This window comes from Lynx canadensis, chromosome F2 (assembly GCF_007474595.2).
Source record: "Lynx canadensis isolate LIC74 chromosome F2, mLynCan4.pri.v2, whole genome shotgun sequence".
Taxonomy (NCBI): domain Eukaryota; kingdom Metazoa; phylum Chordata; class Mammalia; order Carnivora; family Felidae; genus Lynx; species Lynx canadensis.
Window position 1 is genome coordinate 66,878,286 of NC_044320.2, and position 9,672 is coordinate 66,887,957.

The following is a 9,672-nucleotide window of genomic DNA, read 5'->3' on the forward strand; positions in this document are numbered from 1 at the left end:
TGTTTGCTACACCAGTGGTATCTCAGACATAATTGTGGAATAATCCTGGAATTTCTTTTGTAAAATCAAGTGTTTATATATGTTTTAGAGGAACAAATTAATTCCTGTCATGTTTCATAATTTTCCAAAATTTAAAAATGTCCCTTTTATACAGAAGTTACCAAGGGCATGGCATTTTAATGTGCCTAAATCTATAATCTACATAGAAAGCATTAGAATATAGAATCATAGGAGACTATGGAGAAAGAACTAGATGGAAGCTCTTTCTAGAATAGCTTAGAAAGACTTTAAGAATTCTGGTGCATAGGCCCCACCAGATTATTCCAAAGCAAAATCTCTGAGTTATCTTGAAGTAAAATCTCAGAGTTGGGCTACACTTGGGCATTTTCAGGGCTCTAGGTGTTTCTAAATAGCTGCTCAGGTTGAGAGCCACTGTTCATCCCTTCCCTTATACACCAGATCTTATGGGCAGAGACTCCTCAGTTCAGTAACATGGAAAACAACCAAGTAGCTCTCTGGAGGAATTTTCCATTCCCTGGATATCCTAAGAAAACATTTACTAAAGATAATGGTATCTGTGTTATTAAACACAAAATAGAACTTGACTTTGCCTAATTTAACTTAGGAAGAACTATCCAAAGACAATAAAGACAATATTCCTATTTCTTAGACTTTGGGAAAGTCACTATAAGCCTGTGTCTTCTCTGTAAAACAGTAATGAAATATGAACCTTTTTACTTCTCAGACCTTTTATCAAAGTCTACAGTGTGCCAACATTATGCCAGGAACGTTTATAAATACAGATCTAATGATTGTTTTCTAGGGTTAGGGTTTGAGCAACTGTTAAGAAGTTACTCTCTTGCCCCCTAAAATTGGAACACAGTACACTGGTAGTGCTTTAAGAATTTGAATGTGCAATCCTGGTAGATTTCATCTGAAATCTATAATTCATTAGTAGGTAGAATCAGTTGTACAACAAAGGGAAATTGCTCCCTTGTTACACAGTGCAGAGTACTATATTGGAGGTTGTGAGGGATTCAGAGGTGGTGGTGGTGGTGATGATGATGATGATAACTAACTTGTTAACTAGATTATCTCATTAAAATCCTACAAAAGTATTAGGTGGTACTTTCATATCCTTATTTTACAGAGGAGGAATATGAAATTATTTTAGAGGAGAGGTTAAATGAATTGCCCGATGTCACCAACCAGTAAGCAGTAGACCCAGGCTTTGAAACCAGCTCGCTGTTTCGTGATCTAAGCTCTAACTCATTTCAGTATTTTGCTTCAGAAGCTTATAGTCTAATTGCAGGAGACTACTGCCTGCAATACTCCCTTGCTGATCAATCTGTGACTGAACTAGATGGTGTATGTGTTAAAGCTCAAGAAAAAAAATTGTTGGAATAATGACTTTAAACAAGGAACTACCATAAGCACATTCATTAATGAGGTTTACTGTGTATGTAGTTCAGCATCAAGTACAGTATCTATTTGGTTAAGTAAAGCCTTGAATCTGAGACCTGTGTTACTGAAAAAATATATATATCAACGAAGTCTTGTCCCCTGAGTAGGAAACACAATATGTATTTCACAGGTGTGAAATTTAAACACCTTGTCGGGGTGCCTAGGTGCCTCAGTCGGCTAAGCATCTAACTCTTAATTTTGGCTCAAGTCATGGTCCCATGGTTCATGAGTTCAAGCTCTGCATTGGGCTTTGTGCTGACAGTGCCGAGCCTGCTTAGGATTCTCTCTCCCCTTCTCTTTCTCTGCCACTCCCTCTCTCTCTCAAAAATAAACAAACATTTAAAAAAAGGACAAACAAACCTAGTCACTTACAGTAAACAATTGCTGTAATAACCAAGGAGGCTTCAGGTCTAACAGAAGTATTTTTTTTTAACAAAATGTCTGTAAGCAGACTCTTGATCCTTGTTTTTACCAATAATTATTCCCTGTTCACATTAGCCCAAGATGTCTGTTAAGTTAATTAGCTAAAAAAGATAGAAGACAAAAACTTTTGCTTGAAGCAAAAGTCATTTTCAATAGAGTTTTCAATAAGTGATCATTCTACAAATTGTCATCTGAACGTGGCTAAACAGCCTATGAAAACAATAGAGTACACTGAAACCAAAATAGTTGTCATTCCTATTTGTTTAGCATTTAGATGGTAATTTAATAGTATTGACCTTAAGATAAATCTTTATCTTAACTCTAATGAAGCCCCCTTTCAAGTGAAGCCTCACCCCACCCAGGTAACAGACAAATATTTGAAAGGGAAGGAATTGCCAAGGACTCCCTCTAGAGACTTTGTAACTGCACTTATATCACACTTGGTAATTTCCTAAGTGTTTTCACGTGTCATTACATTATTTGATACTCAATGTTCATTTTAAGAAAGAGATAACTGGCTAAGTGTGGTCATGTGACTTCCCCCAAGAACGAATACCTACAATTGATGAGTGGTAAGAAGCAGGAACCGGAGTAAAATCTAAGTGCTCTGCTTCCAAATTCTGTGGTTTTATATCCTCATTAAGTAAAAAGGCTGTATTGAGCAATATAATTGTAAATGACAAAGATAATCTTTTTTTATCTGGTCACAGGCCTGAGGAAGCAGAGCAGTCCTCTCTGCCTTCTGGGTCCACTGCACCAGGCAGATTATGGCCTTGCACCAATTTCTAGTGTCCAAAGTGGATCTTCTCACTGGTACATTTCAACTTATTCATCAAAATAATAACAATTACCTTGTGCCTTCTATTTTAGATACACATTCTTCCCTCATTTTGTCAAAGTATTCTTTTTCAGCTGGCCTACTAAATTCCAATCAACCCATTAGCACAACTTTCGGTCTACAGGACCTTGTATCTTGTAAGGTAAATGGTGCCTTGCTGTTGACAACATACCAGACAACACATCATTGCTAAGAGCAGTCTTAATCTCTGCTGAGTGCCATTGGAGGTGCTCAGAGATGAATAGCTAATGCTTAGCCAACCTCTCCAAGGTGGCAAAAGTAGACAGATCCCATTTTGAATGAATCATGTAATTGGGTGCAGATTTTTCTGCAACTGCACACACATGTGAATGGATTCCAGATATGCAAGGTTAGATGAGAATTGATGCTGGTGGTCTTCTCCCTCCTGCCATCTAGGTGAGCACCTGTCCAACTTGGGCTCTCCTTACAGGCCTCATAGCTCCAAAGCCAAGCCCTCACCTACATGTTGACCTAGTCACCCTTTCCCAGGGCCCTCACCACCACTTCCATAGGCAAGCCTCCTAGCCTCCCCAACTGCTCTACACCTGCTCCTTCCAGACTCTTCAATGCACTGTAGAGTTTTCTGTGTTGCTCCAGAAACATGAACATTCTGCTGGATGTCCTCACTATCAGAGGTTGGTTAGAGCTGGTCTAAGACCAAAGACACAAAGACTGGTCAGTGGCTACCATCACTAGAGCTCTGCTACCATCTAGGTAATAACTGTTAGGACCTCTGCATTTCCTCCACCCTGCTCACAGCATCTCCTTCTCTCAGTCTTCTCCATTCTCTTAGGGCCAGGCCTCACCTCCAGATACTAAGTAGAACAATCCCATGGAACCAATTTAAAAAGGATAGCTCCGGGGGCGCCTGGGTGGCGCAGTCGGTTAAGCGTCCGACTTCAGCCAGGTCACGATCTCGCGGTCCGTGAGTTTGAGCCCCGCGTCAGGCTCTGGGCTGATGGCTCAGAGCCTGGAGCCTGTTTCCGATTCTGTGTCTCCTTCTCTCTCTGCCCCTCCCCCGTTCATGCTCTGTCTCTCTCTGTCCCAAAAATAAATAAACGTTGAAAAAAAAAAATTTAAAAAGGATAGCTCCGGAAGTGACATGCTGGGTCCCTATACAAGGTTGGTCTTACCTGAGACACAGTCTAAACCCTCCCACAAAACTGACTAGAACTAGACAGTCTCTAGGTGGAGTGAGAGTGTGACAAGTGCTTGCCCATAAGGGAAGCAGCAACCCTGCCCAACCCTGCAACAACCCTTCAGAGGGTCTCCCTGCCCCAGGTCCCCGGGCTTGAACATTCTGTAAGCGACTCAAAGGCCTTCTCTGTAACTTTCTCAGAGGCCTAAGCAAAACAGTCAAATGTACAAATATTCAATTCAGCCTTTGTTCTAATATTAAAAAAAGAAAATCCTTGGTTCCCAGGATTTCAGTCCTGAAGCAAGGCAGACTGGCTATTTAGTGTAGATGTATCGCCCTCTGCTGTTCAAAAGGAAACGGACTGTAAACAGGAGTTTCAACTTCAAAATATTCCTCACCCCAAATCACCCTCAATTTTCAGTATCCCTGATGCCTCTCTCTCAGCCACCTGAGATTTCAAGAATTGTGAGAAAAACACTCATGGAAGCACCAGGGTAGGGCCGTGTCTAGAGGGGCGCCGCCCTTTTACTGCATTCTTCTGAGGCTGAAGTTTTGCAATAGTGTCAAGTAGTTAGTCAGTTGGGGGATTTACGTTATAACCTGACAAAAATTTGTGTTGAAGCTTCTGTTTGGAAGCAGAAACTTTGGGGCAGTTGTTGAACTTCTGAGGTCTCAGACCCATCCACTCGTTGGCTGGGTCAGGACAGAAGATGTAAGAGATCCAGGCAGCAAATTCACAGTGAATATGTGCCAGCCAGCTGCTACTGGGCGGAGGCAAAGGCCAAGAGACATTCCCCCTCCCTCAGGCACATCCCAGAAGTCCCCAGATGGCAGGTCTTAGTCAAGTTTTCCTTGACCAGCAGGGTGAGGTGTTTTTATTTAAAGGCAGACACACATTGCAGCCAGAAATGGTTCCCCTGGCATCACATTTAGCAACTTTGACCCATGAGGCATCTGAATTTACAACCTCTGGTTACCACCTAGAAGAGAAGGAGGCAACACGTCTATACTTAAAAGCATAATCCACAATACAAGGCAGCTAACAAGAAGGGCCAGAGGATGGTACAGAAAATACATGCTGGAGGACGTGGGAGGGGAGGATCCTCTCCCTGGAACCAGAGCACAGGGAACAGGGACCTTCCCTTTGTAGTTCACATTGGGGAACTTCCACTTATTTTGTGTCCAAACTTGATAGCATAACAGATATCAGTTTCCTAGCACTGCTGTAAAAAGGTAGTATAAACGGGGTGACTTAGGACCACAGAAATGTACTCTCTCACAGTTCTGGAGGCTAGAAGTCTGACTGAAATCAAGGTCTTGGCATTTTTGCTTCCTTTTGGCAGCTCTGAGGGAAAATGTGTTTCACAACTTCCTCTTAGCTTCTGGAATTGCAGGCAACTCTCAGGGTACCTCAGTCTCTGCTCCCGTAGCCATGGCCTTCTCCCCTGCATTTGTGTCTTAATGCGGTGTTCTGTGTGTCTCCTCTTCTTATAAAGACACTAGTCAAATTGGATTAAGGGCCCACCCTACTCCAGTAGACTGTACCTTAACTTACATTTTAGTTGCATCTGCAAAGACTACTTCCCAATAAGATCACAATCACAGGTACCAAGGGTTTGGACATATCTCTGTTAGTAATACAATTAAACCACAATGACAGGGCTATAAAGTTGGGCAGATTTGGATTTTGTATTTAGGCTGAAGTGCTGGGAAATGTTAGTGTTCATCTGATAGAGAGTTCTCAGAGCATTGGCTGAAACAAGCCCATTTACTCTCAGCTCCTGTCATATAATTCACAAACTCTGGAAACAACACTAGTGATACGATGGAACCAGATTTTTTCAGGGAAGAAAAAGCCCTAGTTTATAGTATTTGCAGATTTTCATGGTGTAACTATTCCCTCCCAGGCCTATTTCAAGCTACCAACATGACACCTCGCTTGCAGAATTCCAGAGAATTTAACAATATGTGGCTCCCATCCGCTGGTACTAACTAACTGGCTCCAGCATGCCACTGGGCCTATTATTTTTAAAAATGTTAATGGTTAAAAGGAGTTTCCCATTAAAATTTATTTTAAATATTTGCATATTGAGGTCAAGATTCCCCTACAACTTTTGATTATCTATGTGTAAAATGATTGGTTTATATATAATTCATATCAAATTTTAAGTCAAACATGCCTCTGGGTCATTCTGTTTTCTGGTTCTCATTTACCCTGAAATAGCTTCAACATTCTCCTCCAAGCCCTTCCAGACACTCTATCCCTTACATTTGATGTGTCTACCATCCATAGTTTCCCTGTCCTCCCCATATCTATTCCTATATCTGACACCTCGCTCATATTCTCTCAGGACTCTGGCAATCAGCTCTCTCTAACCCAAGTCCTGTCACTGACCTGGAGCCCTTCAGTTCCCATGTGGTTTTCCAAGCCAGCACCCTTTCCCTCATGGCTCGCTGCCCTACTAGGATAGCTGGATGTCCTCCAGCTCTCAAACCTTGAACTCCAGCCTCACACCCTAAACCCATCATTGCCCACCTCACCAGCTAGCTCATCTGTACACACAGCATTTACATCTCACTAACACCTCCTAATTCCCCAAATCTATCAGCCATGTCCCTTTCTTTAACCCTTTACCTGTTCAACTTAGACTCTGGCATCACCATTGTAACTATTGTTACATTGTAACTATTCCTTTGTCAATACCCCTAATTCCTTCTACTGCCCCAACCAATATTTAATTGAACATCCACTGGTGAGGTGAATGTTGCCATCACAGATCCATCATCTCCAAACCCAGTTGCAACCCTGCCCTGCATGCTTCTCTGTGTCCCAGAAAACCCTAGTCTTTTTACCATGCTCCAACATTCTCCACCAATCTCCTGCTTCACTTTCAGCAAAAGACATTATGTCTGCATCACAGGAAAATATAATATAGAGAGCACACTATTATCAACAAAGTATTTTCACATAGGTTCATTTAACGTACACAACAACAGGGACAGGTAGGCAGGGAAAATGTTTTTATTCCCATTTTACAAATCAAGAAACAAAGGTTCAAAAAAGTAACACATGTCAACATCAAATAGTTACTAACAGAGCCTGGGTAGGATCACAGGTCTCCCAGTTCCAAGAATCCCAGGTCAAGCAGTGAAGTAGGTGATTTGCCCAAGGGCACCAATGAGGTCTTGGCAGCCAGGATGAACATCCAGGTCTGTGGGTACCTTCCAAAGTCTTTACCCACCTCTAGAGTGTGCTGCCTTCTCAACAATTGCTTTATTGCTCTCAAAGCACCTGGAATTCATGTATTCTTTGTTTAAAAATAAAAAGTAGGATGATCTTGAAAACAGTTTTATTTTTCTTTCTTTTGTGAGTTGTTACCACCAATGATTGTTTCCTTGTGTTAGTGTTTATCTGATAGAGAGTTCTCAGAACCTTGGCTGAAACAAGCCCATTTACTCTCAGCTCCTATCGTATAATTCACAAACTCAAAACAACACTGGTGATGAGATGGAACCAGACCAGGGCTCTGATCTGGAAATGTCATCCCATGAAGCCCAAATGCTTGCCTATTGGCCTACAAAGGTGTCATGGAGAATTCACTGGGTGAATCCATGCAGACTTACCAGCTGATTTTCTATAAACACACGATACAAGCCAAAGCCACTTCCATTGGGAATGGGGGCCATAGTGAATCACTTGTTGCAATTCCAGACAGATAAGAGTCTCATATCTTTCCTGGGCCTTCCAGTGAAGCATGAAAACCAAAGGGAATTTGCTTCTGTTGATAAAAAAGGACTACTCTATCCCAGTTGTTCTACCAATACCTTGCTTTGTTCGTGCTGTACCTACATCATTGTACACGGTTGTACATAGAGGCAGCCATGCAAAAGAGTTACTGACCTCCCTTGTCATCTGGTACAGCCTGCATATCTGCCTCTCACCTTGGGGATATGCTGCTCTTCAGCCTGCCTCCAATGGATTGGACTGAACCCCACCCATCAGAACTGATATCTGTGGGGTACACCAGAAACACTGGACTGGGAGACGGATGACTTGGCGTCTAACTGTGAACTTGGATAAGACACATGTCTTCTTGATCTTGATTCCTCCTCTATCAGACAAGAGGTTTGCTGTGGCCAAAGCTAACTTAGTAACACTGTGAAAACTACTTATGCTGTCACCACAAAGAGAACTTCCAGGGAAGAACCCAGAAAGTGTTGAAGGAAGAGAGGACAGAGGAGTCTCCTTTAAATAAGATTGATTTAGGGACTTACAATAAGTTTGCCACTGGACAGTGTTTCTTGAAAGTGCCAGAGGAGATGGAAAGTGAGGAGCAGCAACATGTTAGTTAGGCTACGAAGAGCAAACCAAAGGAAGGGAAAGCCCAGGCCTGTTCCATGGGTGAATCAGCAGACAGCACACACCTGTAGAATTATTGATTCATGCATGTTGTAAGCTGTTTTTATGGACATAATTGGGGATGAGTGTAACAGAATGTTTCTGGCCCATGGGGACCTTGAAGGCAATGTAGGGTGCTCTTGGTGGCTCTGAGGACAGTGGTTTAAGAAGGTGTTTCACAGTCCCTGCCCTTGGAAGCCCACGTTGACCATGTCATCCCTACCCTTCCATGGGAGAGTGGGGTGGTGGGAAGAGCACAGGGTCATTGCAAACATTAAATGAAATTATCCTGATCAAAGCACAAGCACATAACTTTTCAATAAAGGGTAGCAACTGTTAATGTTCTATGGCTTACTTCAAAGGCAAAGGAAAGTAAAGCTCTCCTAGTAGCTCCAGGTTGCACTCAAGTTCAATGTATTCAGACATGTGAAGACAAAAATGAGCCTTCCCGTCCCCACTGCTGCCCCTGAGCTTGGACCAATAACTAATACCTTCAGACCTGTCCAACTACAAAGGGGGCATCTCAGTACCTGTGGGGAATGATGCAACAGCACTGGGAGGCAGCTACCACACAGGCTAAGAGCACCAGATTTCATTCTTTCTCATTGCCAAGTAGTATCCCATTGTATATATAAACCACATCTTCCTTATCCATTCATCAGTTGATGAACATTTAGGGTCTTTCCATAATTTGGCTATTGTTGAAAGTGCTGCTGTAAACATTGGGGTACATGTGCCCCTATGAATCAGCACTCATGTATCCCTTGGGTAAATTCCTAGCAGTGCTATCGCTGGGTCGTAAGGTAGATCTATTTTTAATTTTTTGAGGAAACTCCACACTGTTTTCCAGAGTGGCTGCACCAGTTTGCCTTCCCACCAACAGTGCAAGAGGGTTCCCGTTTCTCCACATCCTCTCCAGCATTTATAGTCTCTTGATTTGTTCATTTTAGCCACTCTGACCAGTGTGAGGTGGTATCTCAGTGTGGTTTTGATTTCTATTTCCCTGATGATGAGTGATGTTGAGCATCTTTTCATGTGCCTATTGGCCATCTGGATGTCTTCTTTAGAGAAGTGTCTATTCATGTCTTCTTCCCATTTCTTCACTGGATTATTTGTTTTTTTGGGTGTGGAGTTTGGTGAGTTCTGTATAGATTTTGGATACTAACCCTTTATCTGATATGTCATTTGCAAATATCTTCTCCCATTCTGTCGGTTACGTTTTAGTTTTGCTGATTGTTTCCTTTGCTGTGCAGAAGCTTTTTATTTTGATGAGGTCCAAATAGTTCATTTTTGCCTTTGTTTCCATTGGCTCTGGAGACGTGTTGAGTAAGAAATTGCTGTGGCCAAGATCAAAGAGGTTTTTGCCTGCTTTCTCCTCTGGGATTTTGA